Here is a 19,060-nt window from a genome sequence, read left to right as displayed (position 1 = left end):
ACTAAGAACATCTTCAGGTCAGCCTGGGAATATGGCCCTTGTAAGACGAAGAAACTGAAGCTCAGAGAGAGACGACCTACCCTCAACCCAAGTCTCCCAGAAGATGATGAAGAAGGGCTCCAGTGAAAGTTTCTAAATCCAAAGCCAGCGGTCTTCGCTTTGTGCCATGACACCCCATGCATCCAGCCACCTATCTGAGGGACTGCCCTGCACGGGCAGTCTGCTCCGACTGCTCGATATTTCATTACCAGCGATGCGCGTTCCTATTTTTACTGTTGCGGCTGCTACGGCAACAGATTTGGCTTCCTCATGGTGTTTTGCTTAGGATAACGTACAAGCTAATTTTCATTCCTTGAACAGCCGTCAACCTCTGTAAGAGGAGATAACCCAGAGCTGGTATCAGGCGCTGTCTACCAGCGGGGCCAAGAGCCTGCCCTCTGTTACATACGCGTTCTGTCCTGTGTTCTGTGCAAAGGGCCTTCTTCCTCACAACCCTGTGGGATTGACTTTAATGCTCCCATTCTACAGCTAAGAAAATGGAGGCCACAAAATTAAGCGACTTGCTCAGAATCCCATGTGAAATGAGTGGCAGGACAGAATTTAAGCTGCATCTGCCTGACTTTGGTCCTTTTTCTCCTATAGGCCTGTACTTCCAACTGTAATGTTCTCTTAGTTTCCTAGTTGAAGCTAAGAGATAGGAGCTAGTGGGGGTAGAAAGGAAAGCCACCCAGGTTTTCAGAAGCGATCCCACCAGCGATAGTGCCTTGTTTGGGTTACTGCTGTTCAGAGTCTAGTTCTTAGCTGCCTACTTGTTTCAGGTCATGGAAGTCGGTGAATCTCAGGGGAATTGATTCATACTGACTAAACTCACAAGAGACTGACGTACAAAGCTGAATGACATTTTGGAAGAGAGTGATCAAGATTTTCATGTCCATCCTCCAAGGTGTCCTCTTCCCAAAAGCCTGAGAAGTTGAATTGCTAAGCAGAGGGCTGCTTGCTAAACAGAAAATCAGAACCAAAGTATCTGGGAGGCAGCTTTGACGACCCTGACCTACAGCTCCTGGCAACCCTTCCTTGGCCTCTTGTCTTATATGATGGGGTTGTTTCAGTGTCTCTCCCCTTTAAACACTGCAGAGGAAATATTGTCACGTCTCAGTCCTCACCCTTTTTGTTTCAGACTGTGGAAATACTTTTTGTTTCCCTCTGTGGAAATACTTTTTTTCTTTAAATGTTTTATTATAATTAGTTGGGCTCCAATGTCATTTGATATTCAACCACATTGAATTTCAGGGCCTGCTCTGGGCTTGCGATAGTGAAGTTTTCTGTCCTCTAGTATGGCTTTGTAAGTTGTCAAATTTATGCATTATATGTGCTTTTTCATACAACAGTTCAAGCTGTGTCAGTCCGGTGTCTACAGGCCTCACCCCTTCCAGGGTCATAGACTTTGCCTGACCCATACAGCCGAGGGGGATACAAAACCAAAAAAAAAAAAAAAAAACCCAATGCCATTGCGTCTATTCTGACACATAAGGACCCTATAGGACAGAGTAGAACTGTCCCATAGAGTTGTCAAGGCTGTAATCTTTATGGAGGCAGACTGCTACATCTTCCTCCTGCAGACCGGCTGGTGGATTCAAACTGCAGACCTTTTGGTTAGCAGCTGAGTGCGTAGCTGTTGCCATCAGGGCTCCTGCTTTGCTTCACAGCCACCTTGGCCTGGGTGGGCCCACACCTGAGAACAGCCCAGCGGTAGACTCCTCAGGTGTGAGGAGAACAGCACCAAATTGCTTCTTTCTCTAAAGAACTAGAAGTAAAGAGCGTTGCTGTCAGGGAGAGCTGGCAGTGACAGCTCAGGAGGATCACGAGCCTGTCCCCTCAGAGCCAAACCACAAGGAGAAGGGGAGCAGGGTGAAGCCACTGTGGCAAGGCTTCAGCGAGAGTCCCGCCTGGCCCAGCCCCAGGCCTGCGTTGTGGCCAACCTACGCAGGTCCACACGGCTAGAGCTCGGTGTCGGGGCCACAGGAGCAGCCTTGGACAAACCCTCGGCAAGGGCACAAGTGGGGACGAAGAGGCCCAGCAGGGAGAGAGGACCACTGCACAGAGCCGCTGCTGTCTTCTCACAGTGAGATCCTGCTGTTTCTTAAAGTGCATAGGGATTGTGTGTCCATTGCGGTTATAGAGCCCGAATAGGACATGGCCTGCCTCGAAGACCGGGGGTACTGTGTTGTTGTTGCTGTTAGCCGCTGTCTAATCGGCTCCTGGCTTGTGGTAACCCCAGGAACAAGAGAACAAAATGCTTCCTGTGTGGAACCACCTCCATGATCTGTTGCCGATGGGACCGGGGTTTTCATTGGCTGATTTTTGGAAGTAGATCACCAGGCCTTTCTTCCTAGTCTGTCTTAGTCTGGAAGCATCATAGCAACTTGCAAACCTCCACTGACAGATGGGTGGTGGCAGAGCAGAAGGTGCGCTGGCTGGGAATCGAATCGGGGTCTCCCACATGAAAGGCGAGCATTCTACCACTGACCCATCACTGCCAGGGTTTCTGTAGTGGCTCCTTCACAATGACCAAACATATCGTCCAGGAATCCAGTCTAGTGACAGAAGTTCTGAACAAAGAGTTAGATTTCTCTGCCAACCGACCTGCTGCCATGAGGTAGCCGTGTGACTCTGGGCTCCAGTTGCCTCATCTGTCAAACGAGGGCTCTTCCCAGCTATAAAATTCTGTGATGTTATCATAATTGATCAATTCAGCCCTAACAGTCCCTCTGACAGACAACCTGAAACATACACTTTAGGAAATCCACCAAGTGGGTGAGTCAGGCGCCTGTAAGCGAGCGTTTATTATCTAAGTCTCTGGGCAGCAGACCAGAATTCCTTCCCAAAGGTGAGATTTACTTTAAGCTATTTTATTTTTAAAAGGTAGACAAAACCCATGATATCATCCTGCTATTAATTTGTAGATGTGAAAAAGATTCCTACCAGTGCTGAGTCTTAGATAAATACCACCAGAATAATAATAACCCTCGCGGAGAGGTAGTGAGCGTTAGACAGTTACTGCAGGCAAATGTTATTGGCTCCAAGCAAGCAGCACAACTCGATCTTTTGATTGTGTGTAAGCTGCCAGAGTAGGTAATTACTGTTCTTTTTCTATTTTTGGTCTCCAAGTACCTTCAAATTCTTTCTATTGTGGCCCAAATGTCAGCAGAAACAACCTAGCCCCAACGTGGAAAAGTCTCCGGATTAGAGCTTTTCCAAGAAACGAAAACTGCAGTCGTGTGATGAGCAGCTACGTGGAGGAGAAGGAAGCTGTTCAGGTGCGGGGTCCTCTCACAGTGACCTGTCCGCACTGTGCCGAGCAGCCTGGGGTCCACAGGCTCTCCCTTCAAGGCCCTCCCAGTCTAATGAGGGAGCCACACGGGAATCAAATGATTTCCATACAGTGTAACAGTTCTGTAAACACCCAACAATAGCACCGTAGCATATCTATAGAATTGAATATTATGCATCATGCTTTTGAAAATATTTAACATGGCCTGTGTTTTCATTCACGTAGCGTTAAGTGAAATAGACAGAATACAAAGTTCTCTGTAGTATCAACTCACTGTGTGTATAGAGAAAGCTGATTCTGACTCCTGGTGACCCTGTATGTGTCAGAGTAGAACTCTACTACACAAGGTTTTCAGTGGCTGCTTTTTGGAGGTAGATAGCCAGGCCTTTCTTCGTATGGGTGGACGCAACCCTCTAGCCTTTTGGTTAGCAGTCAGGCACATCGGCTGTGTATAACACCCAGGGAGTCTCCTCAACCTACCAAAAAAACCAAACTAGTTGCCATCAAGTCAGTTCTGACTTCTGGCAACCCCGTGTGTGTCAGAGTACAACAGTGTTCCATAGGGTTTTAAGTGGCTAAGTTTTCAGAAGTAGATTGCCAGGCCTTTCTCCTGAGGTGCCGCTGGTGGATTTGTCCAATGGGCAGGGCCAGTCTCTCAGCTATGGTGCAGCAGGGTGGGTCCAGCTGAAGGGGAGGGACTGGGGTGGGCTGTTTGTGGTACATACTGGGGCCCACAAAGAGGGCCAGGGGTCAGTGCAGGCAGGTTCCGGCAGGCCGTGCCTGTACCGCTCAGGGGTGCGATGTTCAGCACATGGTGCTGGTAGGCGGGGAGTGAGGTGGGGGTGGGAGGTTGTTATGTGTGGAGCTAGGCTGGGTATGGGAAAGAAAAGAGAGAGGAGAGAGAAACAAGATCCAAAAAAAAGTGCTGAGCGGAGTGGAAGGAAGAGAAACCGAGAAATGAAGAAAAACGATAAGAAAAAATTAAATGAAAAAAATTAAGTAAAAAAAAAAAAAATACCCCCAGGGATCTCACTAGCATAGCTTCACAGACCAGGGAAGTGGCTCCCAAGTTGGGCAATACAGCCTTGCTAAAATGGGTGGAGATGGCACACAGCCCCAGGTATTCAGGAGATGGGAAAAAAAGGTAAGCAGAAAGAGACAGAAAATCGAGAAATGAAGAAATGTAAAAAGGAAAAAAAGTGAAAAGAAAGAAAGAGAGGGAGGGAGGGAAGGAGGGAAGGAAAGAGGGAGGGAAGGAGGGAGAGAGGGAGGGAGAGAAGAAAGAAAGGAGGGAAGGAGGGAAGGAGGGAAGGAGGGAAGGAGGGAAGGAAGGAAGGAAGGAAGGAAGGAAGGAAGGAAGGAAGGAAGGAAGGAAGGAAGGAAGGAAGGAAGGAAGGAAGGAAGAAAAGCCCCCAGGTATCCCACCAGCAATGGCGCAACAGGCCAGGGAAGCAGTCCCCCAGGTGAGTATCGGTTCAAGGCCTGTCAAGAAGCAAGGTTGTCTCACAGAGTCAGGTGACAAGAGAAAGGAGGGAGAGGAGGTTTGAGTCAGGAAGAAACTAAAAGAAGCGGAAGAAAGCAAGATCAGCAACAAAGAAGTGGCATTGAAGGAGTCAACGGTGGAGGCAGCGTGAAACCTCGCAGCCCGAAGCTGGCACCTCCCGGGCCACAGTTGTTTGGCCCTCTGGGAAGTGGCGGCTGAGCTCGCTGGGAAGCAGTGGACTGGGAAACAGCGGAGGCTGAGCAGGGGGAGGAAGCTGGGGGGTGGCAAGTGTGTGTCACTGGTTACTGGGCGCTCTGTCTCCTGCTGGGATCTCCGTGAATCTGCCTTCCCGTACTCTCTATCTGCCCGTCTCTGACAGGAGTCCAGGAGTGTGTCTCTTACAGACAGCCTATAGATGGGACTTTTCTTTTTAATCCATTCTGCTACTCTGTCTCTTTACTGGAACATTTAAGCCATTTACATTCAGTGTAATTATCAATCGGTATGAACTTACTATTGCCATTTTGTTGTTGTTTTTTGTAATGTTGACAGTTTCTCTGTTCTGCTTAATTTTCTGTGCTGAGATCTTTTTGTTTATGGATTTCTTTTCATTTGTTTCGTTACTGTTGATTTTGTGTTTTTTGAGTCTTTGTGTTTTTTATTTTGATGGGTAGATTGGTTAGCTTCCTTTGTGGTTACCTTTAATTTACCTTTCTTTTTCTCAGTTTGAACGTCTTTTGTTTCTTGATATCATCTTGACTTCCTCTCCATAAGGGAGTTCTACGACTACACAGTTTATTCCCTCTTTTTTGTTTTGACGTTCTTATCATTTACATATTGATGTCTCTGCTTCCCTATTATCAGTCTTTGACCTTTGTTTTATTTTTGAAAATTCTCTATCTGGGTTGGTATCTGGTTGATTTATCCTGTACCCTAATCTTGAATTGTCTGATGTTGTTTGTTCTGTAACTGGAAGACTCCCTTTAATATTTTTTGTACTTTTTATCTGGTTTCTACATATTCCCTTAATTTCTGTTTACCTGGAAATGTCCTAATTTCACCATATATTTGTAGAATAATTTCACTTGCTATATAATTCTTGGGTGGCAGTTTTTTTTTTTTTCCCCCTTCAAAGCTTTATATATTTCGTCCCATTGCTTTCTCGCCTGTATGGTTTCTGCTGAGTATTCAAAGCTTAGTTTTACTGGTTCTTCTTTGTAGGTTACTTTTTTGTTTTTACCTAGCTACTCTCAGGATACTTTCTTTGTCTTTGATTCTGCCAAGTTTGATTATGACATGTCTTGCTGACTTTCTTTTGGGGGTCTGTCCTTCATGGGGTTTGTTGAGCTTCTTGGATGAATATCTTCTTGTCTTTTATGATATTAAGGGAGGTTTTCTGCCAGCAAATCTTTGTGTTTTCCATCCTCCCTCACCCCACCATACTGGAACTCCAGTCACATGTAAGTTTTTCCTTGATAGTGTCCCACGTAATAATTAGGCTTTCTTTATTTTTCTTCATTCCTTTTTTCTGATTTTTACTCAAATTGGTGTCAAGGAATTTTTCTTCTATCTCGCTAATTCTGTCTTCAGTTGTCTCAGTGCTGCTCCTATGTCTTTTTATTGAGTTGTCTAATTCTGAAATTTTTTTGTTAATCTTTTGAATTTCTAGTTGTTTTTGTATGATTTCTAGTAACCTATTTATTCTGTCATTTTGTTCTTGTATTGTCTTCTTGAATTCTTAGATTGCTTTTTCTGTGTTTTCCTTGGTTTTGTCTGTTTTCCCTAATCTTTTTCTTAATCTCTTGTAGAACTCTGTGTATTAGTCTTTTGAATTATTTCCCAGGCAGTTCCATTGCCTTATCTTCCTCTAGAAGATTTTCTGGTTCTTTATTTTGGTCGCTTGCTTGAGCCATCTTGTCCTGCTTCTTTATGTGATTTGATATTGACTGTTGTCACTGAGGCATCAAAAAGTTATTGTATTTATTTGTTTATTGTATGTTTCTTTACTGCATCCTGAATTTTTGTTTTTGTTTTGATATATCCAAGTAGGCTGGGTATGGGTTCTACTCAGGTTGCTAATCCGGCCACATTGAATGTCTCACTTCCTGTCTCCAAGTGGGTGGAGCAGTGGCCAGGTGTGTGAGCACAGGTTCCTGTTCACTGTTTTTGTGGAGCTGCTGTGGAGCTACATAGTGCTTTTTTTTTTTTTTTTAATAATTTTTATTGTGCTTTAAGTGAAAGTTTACAAATCAAGGCAGTCTCTCACATATAAACTTATATACACCTTATAGTCAGCCTGCTCCCTCCTTCCAGTCTCTCCTTTCGTGACCGTTTTGCCAGTTTCTAACCCTCTCTACCCTTTTCTACCCTCCCATCTCCCCTCTAGACAGGACATGCCAACACAGTCTCAAGTGTCCACCTGATACAAGTAGCATCTCCAACCCATTGTCCAGTCCAATCCATGTCTGATGAGTTGGCTTCGGGAATGGTTCCTGTCCTGGGCCAACAGAAGGTTTGGGGACCATGACCACTGGGATTCTTCTAGCCTTAGTCAGACCATTAAGTCTGGTCTTTTTATGAGAATTTGGGGTCTGCATCCCACCATTTTCCTGCTCCCTCAGGGGTTCTCTGTTGTGTTCCCTGTCAGGGTAGTCATCGGTTGTGGCTGGGCACCATCTAGTTCTTTTGGTCTCAGGATGATGTAGTCTCTAGTTCATGTAGCCCTTTCTGTCTCTTGGGCTCATAATTACCTTGTGTCCTTGGTGTTCTTCTCCTTTGATCCAGGTGGGTTGAGACTCATTGATGCATCTTAGATGGCTGCTTGCTAGTGTTTATGACCCCAGAGGCCACACTTCAAAGTGGGATGTAGAATGTTTTCTTAATAGAATTTATTTTGCCAATTGACTTAGATGTCCCCTAAAGCCATAGTCCCCAAACCCCCACCCCTGCTTCGCTGACCTTCGAAGCATTCAGTTTATTCAGGAAACTTCTTTGCTTTTGGTCCAGTCCAGTGGTGCTGACCTCCTCTGTATTGAGTGTTGTCCTTCCCTTCACCTAAAGTAGTTCTTACCTACTATCTAGTCAGTAAATAACCCTCTCCCACCCTCCCTCCCCCCTCTCGTAACCACAAAAGAATGTGTTCTCAGTTTAAACTATTTCTCAAGATCTTATAATAGTGGTCTTATACAATATTTGTCTTTTTGCATCTGACTGATTACACAGTGTTTTTGGTGAGGTGATATTTGTCCTGCTGGTCCCTGTCTGTGTTTCCAGGGGGTGTTCTCACTGGTCGTTGATATTGGTGTTGTGTGTGCACTCCGCTGCTTGCCTGATGGCTCAGATTATTGGTCACTGGGTAAGTGGTGTGGAGTTTCTCACAGACAGTGCTGGGTGAGCAAGGTTGCGTAGGGGTGTTTGGAGCTGGTGCAAGCCTCTGGTTGCAGTGGGGGGTAAAGTGGGGGAGCTATGCAGGGCATTGTTGGCTGCCCACAGGTGCCCCCTTGGATGGCAAACTCTTGTCCACTAGACTGAGTCATGGGGGATGTTGTACAGCGGGTTCTGGGATGCCCGGTGCCATTGGCTATCTGATCGAGGGGTGCCGCTGGTCCTCAGATCCCCATTGTGGGTGACTGGATGGAATGGGTGGTACTGCTGGCCTTCAGGCTCCTGGCATGGGTGGTTGAGCTTGTGTCTTAGGGGCAGGACAGTGGCAAATGCGACTGGTCCACAGCTCCCACTTAGCTTCTGCAAGGAAAGTGGGCTTTAGCTGGAGATGCTGCCCACCTTGTCCCAAATTGGCCTTGCTGTGCTGACTTGGCCAGCAAGGTGCTGGGATGTGTGTTCGGAGTGGGTGGCGGGTTCTTCAAGTCAGTGGATCCCCTGTACCAGTGGCTAAGCTAAGGGACAGATATCCCGGGCTGGGCTGAGAGGTATTGGCTTAGGGTTTGGGGTGGTGTTAAATGTCACTGGTCTGAGTCTCCCGTTTAGCTGATGCAGGTGAAGTGGCTCTCAGCTGGGAATGCTGCCCACCTTGTCCCAATATGACCATGCTGTACTGGCTCAGCCAGCAAGGTGCTGGTGCAGGTGGTCAGAGGGGGTGGAGGGTGTTGCAAATCTGTGTACCCTCAACTCTGGTATTTGGGCAACTCTGGACCATGGCCATGATTTCCTGGCTTGGGGGCATGGCTGTGTTGAATGCTGCTAGACTGGTGTTGGAGCAAAGAGGGTGATAAGTGAGGGGGAAGAAGTTCTTGGCCCATGGAACTCTGACAGGGGGGGAGGGGGCTAGGGTGCCCGTGGTGGGCTGGATGAATGCAGTTAACTTTTGCAGGGCTGAGATCACACCTAGCTGACTCTGGAGGTGCATGCAGAGTTGCTCCTGCTTAGTTGCATCAGGTGCGGTGAGTTTTGGCTAGGGATGCTGCTGTTTGTCTCAATATGTCCATGCTGTGCAGGTTTGGCTAATAGAATGCTGGCTATTTGCAACTCTTTCTGCTGTTTTTGAATTGTCTCTCCTTCCGCCTGTCATTTGGTCTGATCCTTCAGCCTTGTCTTTGATGCTTGGGGTTTCTAGGTTGTCATATATATCCGATTACTTGTTTTTTAGGGTCTTTGTTGTAAGAGGAATGACACAAGACATCTGACTGCTATGCCATCTTGGTCCACCTTCAGTCACAATTTCTTCATTTCTTTCTCTACTTTTTTTATTTTTTATGTTTCCTTCTTTCTGGAATGTTTCATTAGATTTATGTTCAGTACATCAGTTCTCTCTTTACCCACGTAAAGCTACTGTTTAACTTGCCTAATATTTTTTTTTTTTCAATTTTAAGGTTATTAATTTCTAGAGTTTTTTTTTAACTTTTCAAATCTTCCTAATTATTTTTATAGTATCTTGTGCTTTCATCATTTTAAAATACATTGAAATATATTAAACATTCTTCATCTCCACAGTTTTTCCAGTAATTCCAGTATCTATGGTCTTCCTAGGTCTGATTCTGTAGTTTGTTGTTTCTGTTAACCCTTGCTCATGGTGGTTTATTTCCTTCAGATACTATCTGTGTTTGCTTATTCCAGATTTCCAGAAAATCAGTCTGATTAACCTACGTTTTTGACTAAGGTTTTTCAAGACACATAGGTAGTATGAATTCTAGCCTTCCTCATTTTATATACTTACATACTTTGGTTAGGGATTCTCAAAAGACTTTTTATACTCACTTAATCCAGGGCCAAGGAAGAGACCATTAACTTTTCCACCATTTTTCTCTGTAAGATACAGGTTTTAATTAGTTTATACACTGAGGGTTTCAGTCTTCTAAGACCTGTGTCGATGAGGAAGTTTCTGACCCATTCGTCCATTTTGTTGGAACTGAAGATTTTTCTTATATCTTCTCTGTGTGTGTGCTTCACTAAAACCCTTGATAGTTTGACAGTTGTCCTCATGGAAAAAGCAAGCTCCAAAAACTGATTACGTTTCTGAAATCGAGCATTATTTATTGTTTCTTGCCTCCAATTTGCCAATTTGCCCTTAAACACAACATATTTAAAAGATGTGTTTTAAACATATCATTCAGCGTTTTTCAGTGCCTGGTGCTAGGAGGGAGCTCTGGTGGCACAGTGGTTAAGAGCTCTAGTGAGTTATAGCTACTAACCAAAAAGCCGGCAGCTTCAGTCTGCCAGCTTCAAAACCCTATGGGGCAGTTCTGCTCTGTCTTATGGAGTCATTATGAGTTGGAATTGACTCGGTAGCAAGTTTTTTTTTTTTTTGGTTTGGTGCTAAGAGAATTTTATTTGGAGATTGTGTATGTATATGTATGTACGTATGTGTGTGTGTGTATATATATATATATATTTCCCTCCCCCCCCATCCTGGCTTTAAGCAAAAGTTGCCTATAAATTTCCCTCAAAATTACTATAGTGTTACCCTGATAAAACACCAAATATTACCAGTGGTTTAACTTTTGATACTTATGAATTATTTTTTTCTTTATGCTCATCTATATTTTTTAAAAATTAAAAAGAACATTTGCTATTTTAAGAATTAGAAAAAAGGTTATGACATAAATATACAATAAGTAAGTACATCGTGCAGTAAAAGAAAAATAGTAGGGGCACAAAAACTAGACATTATCAACTGTCAATGGAAGAGATGGGATCAGAGGACTCTTCAAAAAGGAGGGAAGTCTTGACCTTATTATAAAATTCTAGAGTTCTGTTAAATACACAAGTATCCTTCTAATAAATTATATTTTATTAAAAATAATTTTATATCCAAAACAATCATTGTTGTTGTTAGATGTCATCAAGTTGGTTCCCACTCATAGCAGCCCTATGCACAACAGAACAAAACACTGCCCAGTCCTGCGCCATCCTCACAACTGTTATGCTTGAGTTCATTGTTTCAGCCACTGTGTCAATCCATCTCGTTGAGGGTCTTCCTCTTTTTTGCTGACCCCCTCCTTTAATAAGCGTGATTCCTTCTCCTGGGACTGATCCCTCCTGATAACGTGTCCAGAATAGGTGAGATAAAGTCTCTCCACCCTTGCTTCTAAGAAACATTCTGGCTGTATTCTTCCAAGACAAATTAGTTCAATCATGACTAAATTCATAGGATTTTTGTGGACATTAAATAAGACAATGTTTAAAAAGTACTCATCTCATACAGGCATATTTTTGATATTTTTAGTGGTATTGTATTAGGCAATAAGACTATCACTTTGATTAACTGGAGTGCTGGCCTGAGAAAGCTTCTTATTATTCATTTGGTAATTGCATCAGGATCAAACAGTAGATATTTTTGTTTCAAGTCCAGGTGCAAAATTTTATCAATATATGGGAGTCTACCTTCCTTCCTTCCATTAGCCTGGGTATACCCATCGTTGTCAACAAGTATTTGTCAAGTACTTGGTGTGTGTTAGGCTTGTGCAAAGATAAGCAAAGATTATAAGTGTGTTTCCACTTGTGGTTCAAATAATTATTCTAGTAATTTTGATGGATATGAAAACACAGATACTCCCCTTATGGAGCCCACGATTTATTAGGGCTCTAAGATATCTACACAGATAAGTACAATGCAGAGTTGAGCTAAATGATCTCTATATTCCTTCCAGATCTCAACAGCTTTGATTCTAACCCAAGATGCTCCTGCATGTCAGGATTTTGGCTTGAGTGTCCTGTGACAACATTCTTGGTTTTGATGGTGGTGGAGATGCATCACCTTTTTTCAGCTTGTATATAATTTCCAAAGATATATCTTACTAAACGTGGGAGGCAGTGCAAAAACATATATATATATAGAAGATAAATACCAAGTTATTTAATTTACCTTAAGAGTCATGCCATGCTTATTTGTAGTGAAATTTTTCCTTCTCAGGGAATCAGAATTACATTAAGGAGCCAAATTGGTATTTTCTGAGGATCCACTTCCTTGCATGATTTTTTTCAATTACATTTATCAGGGTTTAATATGCTGTATATACTTGTCTATCTTTCTCAGCATCTTATTCTCAGTGCCTAGAACTGTGTGTGGCACTTAGTAAATAATTCAATGAAGGAATGAACTACTCTGCTGGCTAAGAATGAGAGAGGAAGCAGACCAAGGTTAATATGGCAGGAAAGGAGAAGTTGACCATAGTTCTACAGCAGTGCTTCTCAAACTTTAGTATGCATCAGAATCACCTGGAGGGTTTGTTAAAACACAGGTTGCTGGTCCCACTCCCAGCATTTCTGATAAAGTAGGTCTGGAGTGGGGCCCAGGAATTTACATTCTAACAAGTTCCCAAGTGATGGTGATGCTACGGTTGAGGGACTGTACTCTGAGAACCACTTCTCTGTACGTAAGCCTTCACCTCCACTCTTACCCCACAACCCAACACCGTAGAATAAGGTTATCTAGCACAGAGTACTCTTTGCAATTTAAAAACAAAAACCACTACTAACTCTTCAATTATATTAACTGTATTATTCTTACAGGATAAAGGAGAGAGAAAGGGAGAGGAAAGAGTCCAGGATATATTTTAGAGATGGAGAAATGGAACCCAAGTAAGTCAAGAGATTTGCCCAAGGTCACACAGTTCATGGCTAATAAACTCCATCAAATTTTTACTACATAAAATTGGCACTAAAAATGCGAAATCTGCCCCTAGAATATGTATATATGATCTAAATTGAGGAAATAGAATTAAATCCCAGATAGGAAATGATACTTAAGAGACCTAAACAGTGTCATTAAAAAAATTATTTTTTTGAAAGTGAGGTATACTACTGTGCAATTGAGAAAAAAATATTTTAGAAACAATGAAAGCATTTATGATAATGGGAGAGAAACCCATAAAGAATTTTATTAGATAAGGATGACAAAATTAACTTCCCCTGTTTTCATTTTAGAATCACTGAACACTTGTGTTTCCATAATAAAAATAGCAATGAAAAGAAAATTGGACACAGGGCATTACCCTTTCACCTCAGCAGGGTGGATGAGGATGGTTCCTTCTCCTTTGAAAGGTGAGGGAGGCTGACCACAGGTTTCATTGAGGAGGACATTGTCCACGGCAAACAGCAAGGCTTGAAGTAACAGCCTGCAACAATTCCCCATGCTGTGTGCTAATTACACGCTCTGGCTCTGGAGTCAGAAGGCGTGATTTTGCATGTCTCATGTGTGACTTACCAGTGGTGATACTCTCCACCAGGTACTTAATATCTCCATCCTTCCGTTTTTCCTCTTGTGACATGATTATCCTAAAAGTTTGTTCTTGTTAGCAGCCATCCACTTGGTCCTCCAGTCATGGAGACCCCATGCACAACGGAATGAAATGGTCCCTGGTCCTATACCACCCCCCTGATCGGTTGCAGATCAAACCATTGGGATCCATAAGGGTTTCATTGGCTGATTTTTGGAAGTAGGTCACCAGACCTTTCTTCCTAGTCTGTCTTAGTTTGGAAGCTCTGCTGAAAACCTGTTCAACATCAGAGCCACACGCAGGCCTCTACTGACAGACTGATGGTGGCTACGCACAAGGGTCATTGGTCGGGCATTCAACATGGAAGACGAGAATTCTACCATGAACCACCCCTGTTGTCTCCTTAGTCTCCTCCAGTCTGGGACATTTTCTCAGTCTCATTTTTTTTTTTTTTTTAATTTTCATGACCTTAGCACTTTTAAATAGTTGTTGTTGTTGTCAGCTTTCAACGCGTCGGTTTCCACTCGTGGCGACTCCATGTGTTACGGAGTAGAGCGGCTTCGTTGGGTTTTCTTGGCTGTAACCTTAATGGAATCAGACAGTCAGGGCTTTTCTTCTGTGGTACAGCTGAGTGGGTTTAAGCCACCAACCTTTAGGTTAGCAGTTGAGCACCGATTATTTTTCGAATGGCTCTGGATTTGGGTTTGCCTCATGTCTATATCCAGGCTAGGCACTTTTGATGGGAAGACTGCAGCGGTGATGCTGAGTCCTTCCCAGTGCATCAGATCAGGAGGCACGTGACGTTGCTACGTCTCATCTTGGGTTATCATAACTGTGACCGCTTGATAAAGGCAGCGCCTGCTGGGGAGATATTTGGAGCAAATATCCTTTCCTTCGTTGTACTTTCACCCACTAATTTTATTATCCTTCAGTGATTCTTCGCCTACAACAGTTATACTAGGATAGTTGTCAAGTGGTGATTTTCTCTTTCCATCATTCCATCCATATTTACTAATTAGAATTTATTTATTCAGTGATTTACTTGTGTTGGTAGATTCCTGGATATTTACTTTATTCCATGGGTTAGACTACAATGTTATCATCATTTAGTTCGTTGCTCACATTGCGCCGGCCCTTAAGTGCTCCTTCAGGTTGTCTTCTGTGTTCTTTCAACATGCCTCGCCCCTCCCAATTTTTTTTTTTCTTTTGAGTACTTCCTTACGTTCTGGCACTATAAGAAACATCTTGCCTCAGTTCTGGAATTATCGACTTCTCCAAGGGGCCTTGGTTGCTTTCATTGGACAATGGTATATAGGGGAAAAAAAAAAAGATCTAGGTGCTAGGTATCATCAAATGTTAGGAGAAAATAAATCAGGTTAGAGGAGTGTGTCCTCAGGGCTTGGCACTGTGTACTCTCTAGACACCCAAAAGGTATATCTTGTTGTAGTTAGTTGCCATTGAGTTCACTCTGCTCCATAGAGTTTTCAAGGCTGTTAGCTCTTAGAAGCAGATCACCAGGCCTGTCTTCCGAGGAGACTCTGCATACATTAAAACCGCAAAACGTTCGGCTGGGTGAGTTCTTAAACTGAATACTATCAAGTGGCAAAATGGTAAATTTGGACAGTATGGACAGAGTGATCAACTCTCCTGGGTTCCCTGGGACTAAAGGGTTTGCTGGGATGTGGAGCTTTCGGTAGGAAAACTGGGGAAGCCCCAGGTGAACCAGGATGAGTTGGTCACCCTCCTGCAGGCAAGGCTTGGTCAGGGAGAAGAGAGGCCAGTTGGGTTGTATTCACCAGAGAAGGCTTCCTGGGCGAGCACGGTTTGGGCACTACGAGAGCCTAAGGAACCCCTTCTTCTCTCCTTAGCAGGCATCTCAACCCTGTTGCTGGCTGTGAGTGGTTTTTAGCAGGGATCTTTTTTTTTTTTCATCCACAGTTCTTGATTCTCGACTCTCTCCTCACTGAGCTGTGAATAATACTTTTGGACTGTCAGCACTGCTCAGGTAAGCTGTGACTGGGGACATGGTCTGTGCCAGTGAAACACGCTTCTCTGCCAGTGACAGTCTGTTGGAGCAGGAGGTGGGTAGACCAGATGCACAGTTCCTACTGGGCTTTCAACAGCACCCCAACTGAGGTCACAGAAGCAAGACTAAATCAACCAAGGTTTTGTTGTTGCTGTGATGTCTCGGCTGTTACAACGGAGTGTTTCCCACGAGAGCTGGGTGGAGAGATAGAGGGTCAAGGCAAGAAGGGTTTGTTGTTACTGTGGTTAGCTGCCGTTGAGTCTGGCCAACTTGCGGCCATCCCATGCGCGATGGAGCGGAATGCTGCCTGGCCCCGCGTCGCCCCGCGGTCAGTTGCAGATCAGACTGCTACGATTCATCGGCTGCTCGCCGGCTGATTTTTGGAAGTAGGTCACCAGGCCTTTCTTCTGAATCTTAGCCTGGAAGCCTGCTGAACCCTCTTCAGCCTCACGGCAACACGCAAGCCTCCGCTGACATGAGCCGTGGCTGTGCCTGGGGCGCACTGGCTAGGCATGGAAAGGGGGCCTGTCACGTAGAAGGTGAAAACTCTGCCACCGAACTACCAGTACTTTATAATAAAGGTTTAACCAAAACCCACTGCCATCGAGTCGATTCCGACTCATAGCGACCCTATAGGACACAGCAGAACTGCCCCCATAGAGTTTCCAAGGAGCACCTGGCTGATTTGAACTGCTGACCTTTTGGTTAGCAGCCGTAGCACTTAACCGCTATGTCACCACGGTTTCCATCCACCAGAGTTTGGGGATGACTAAATCTTAGGCTGTGGGAGAAACTCAGGCAAACTTTTTGTTACGCTGCCTACCTTTATACACACTCTGTCGCTGTACCCATGCTACAGATTTGGAGAGCAAGGCCTCCGAACGATTGATTAACTGCTGAGCTGCAGCATTTCATGTGCCTCCTGGAAATCCCAACGCTTCCTGAATAGTGTTCCTAAGGCATGCTAGATATGCCTCTTTGAAATCCATAGCACACATGGTGAGAAAACCTCTGTTAAACAGTATGGACTTTGTTTAGTCCAAATTTCTCCATCTTATTTGACCATGGAACCCTCTCTTCACCAAATTCCTTGTGAGACCACAGAGAGCTGAGTGCAAGAAAGCTGTCAGGGATGGGAAACTGTGGTTCCGAATATCGGCAATAATCATTTGAGTTATAGAGGTGCAAATACTGTAAGCACTAATGAGACAATGAGTTGTTTTAGCTGATGAAGCTACATAATTGAGACACCATAAGGGCATTTTCGCTCACTGAGCTGTGGTTCACCTTAAAGGACAAAATGCCCCCCTCCGGTCCCCCTACTCCCAGTCATAGTTGTTTGCAGTGCCTGCTGGTCAGCCAGGGTGTGAGAGATGGCAGCCCTGGAGGTGTTTCATTAAGAGACTACAGGCACTCTGGGCTAAGCACCGCTCCTTAGGGTCCAGGTGATGGAGCCTGCTGCAGAGTCGGGGAGACAGTCTCCTCCCTGACATGGGGTTCAGTGTAGGCTTGGCACTTTGAGGATTCCTGGTTTGGGAAGCCGTTAGGAGATAGCACCTGGACATAAAAGTTGGCATTCTCATACAGGAAACTCATACATGTCGACAAGAAAAAGACAGCAAACCCAATGGAAATGTGCAAAAAGGCTGTGAGGAGGACATTTATAGAAAGAGACACTGCCAAAGATAAATAGCATAAAATGGGAGCCCAAGGTTATTGGTAATCAAAAATAAGAAACATGCTAATTCGTATAACAGCAAGCTACCTCTTCAAGCCTACTCAAAAAAAAAAAAAAAAAAAAAAGCTCTCTGCCATGGATTCCGACCATAGCAACCCCACCTGTTACAGAACAGAACTGTCCCATCGTGTTCTCTTGGCTGTAATCTTTGTAGACATAGATTGCCAGGCCTTTCTTCTGTGGAGCTGTTGGTTGGGTTTAACCGCCAACCTTTAGGTTAGCAGCCAATGACAAACTCCTCCTGCCACCTAGGCTCCGTTAGTCTCCTAGACTGGTGAAAATTAGAACCCTGGATAATGCCAAGAATTGGTGGGGCTGTGGCTGAGGGAAACCCCATGCCCTGTCGGTGACGGGGGGCTATACTGCTCTTGCTGTTACGGGCAGTTACATGGCACTGCTTTTGCAGAATGCATGCATGCAGACGCTGTGGCCCAGCAATTCCTCACCGGGTGTCTATCTTGGGGAAAGTCTCAGGATCCATAATAAGTCTCAGACCTATAATAGGTCCATGAAGATCTCAGGATCTTTCCAAGGAGGCTCATTGCAGTGTAGTTTATGATGAGGAAGCTGGAGGCAAAGTGGGTGTTCATCACTTGGGGAGGGGAGACAGGCATAGTACAGCCACATTGGTTTTTGAAATAGTGTGGTAATGTCGTGCTGATTGATAAATTAGCTGCTTGCTCTAGTCCACTAAATACTTCTGCCATTTCCCTCCAAGAGCTACTCGCTCCTTGTATGATTCAGCAACTAAAACTTAAAGCTCGGCATTTTAGGGGATTTATAGGACCCAGCCCCCTGCCTCTCCAGCAGTTTGTCATGTTGTGGTGACTTGTGTGTTACTATGATGCTGGAAGCTAGGCCACCAGTATTTCAAATACCAGCAGGCTACCCATGGTGGACAGGTTTCAGTGGAGCTTCCAGACTAAGATGGACTAGCAAGAAAGGCCTGGCAATCTACTTCTGAAAATTTGCCAATAGAAACTTCATGGATCACAAGAGAATATTGCCCAACTTGCTTGCTGTAATGGTTAAGGTTGTGTGTCAACTTGGCTGGGCCATGATCCTCAGTGATTTGATAGTCGTATGATGGTGTGATCAGTTTCATGATGAGATTTGGTATTATGTGATCACCTCCATGATGGGATCTGCTGTGAGTAGCCAGTCATTCAAAAGGGTGTTTCCTTGGGCCTCTGGCCTGCATTGAATATAAGTAGATATTCTGGCAAGTCTTGTGGCTTTTGCTCATTCTGGATCCTGCAGTTGGGTCCTGTTCATCTGATCTCCAGTGCTTGGGACTTGAGCTAGCAGCTTACCTGCCGATCTTTGGGATTTGTCCATCTTCACAGCCTGTGAACGAGAGCCCTGCCCTCCGACCTGCTGGTGTTGCGTTTGCCAGCCCCTGTGGCTTAGCTGATTTTTGGAAGTAGATTGCCAGGCCTTTCTTCCTAGTCTGTCTTAGTCTGGAAATCTTTAAACCCGTTGCCATGGAGTATTCTTCTGACCACAGGGACTAATGAATTTTGGGATGGAATGACATTGAAAGAGGGGGGTGGGGTTTTTTATAAGCAGGTTAGGGGTAAAATGGGGAACTTACTAATGATATTGACGTTTCTGTGGCTTCATCTGTAATCCAAAGATTGATGAGATTTGCTAACAATTGAGCTGCACTTAGAATAAAACCCAAAACCCAAACCAAACCCGTTGCCATCGAGTCAATTCCATCTCATTGTGACCCTCTAGGATGAAGTAGAGCTGCTCCATAGTGTTTCCAAGGAGGGCCTGGTGGATTTGAACTGCCAGCCTTTTG

Source organism: Loxodonta africana, chromosome 12 (genome assembly GCF_030014295.1).
Source record: "Loxodonta africana isolate mLoxAfr1 chromosome 12, mLoxAfr1.hap2, whole genome shotgun sequence".
NCBI classification, from domain to species: Eukaryota; Metazoa; Chordata; class Mammalia; order Proboscidea; family Elephantidae; genus Loxodonta; species Loxodonta africana.
This window is presented reverse-complemented; position numbering follows the sequence as displayed.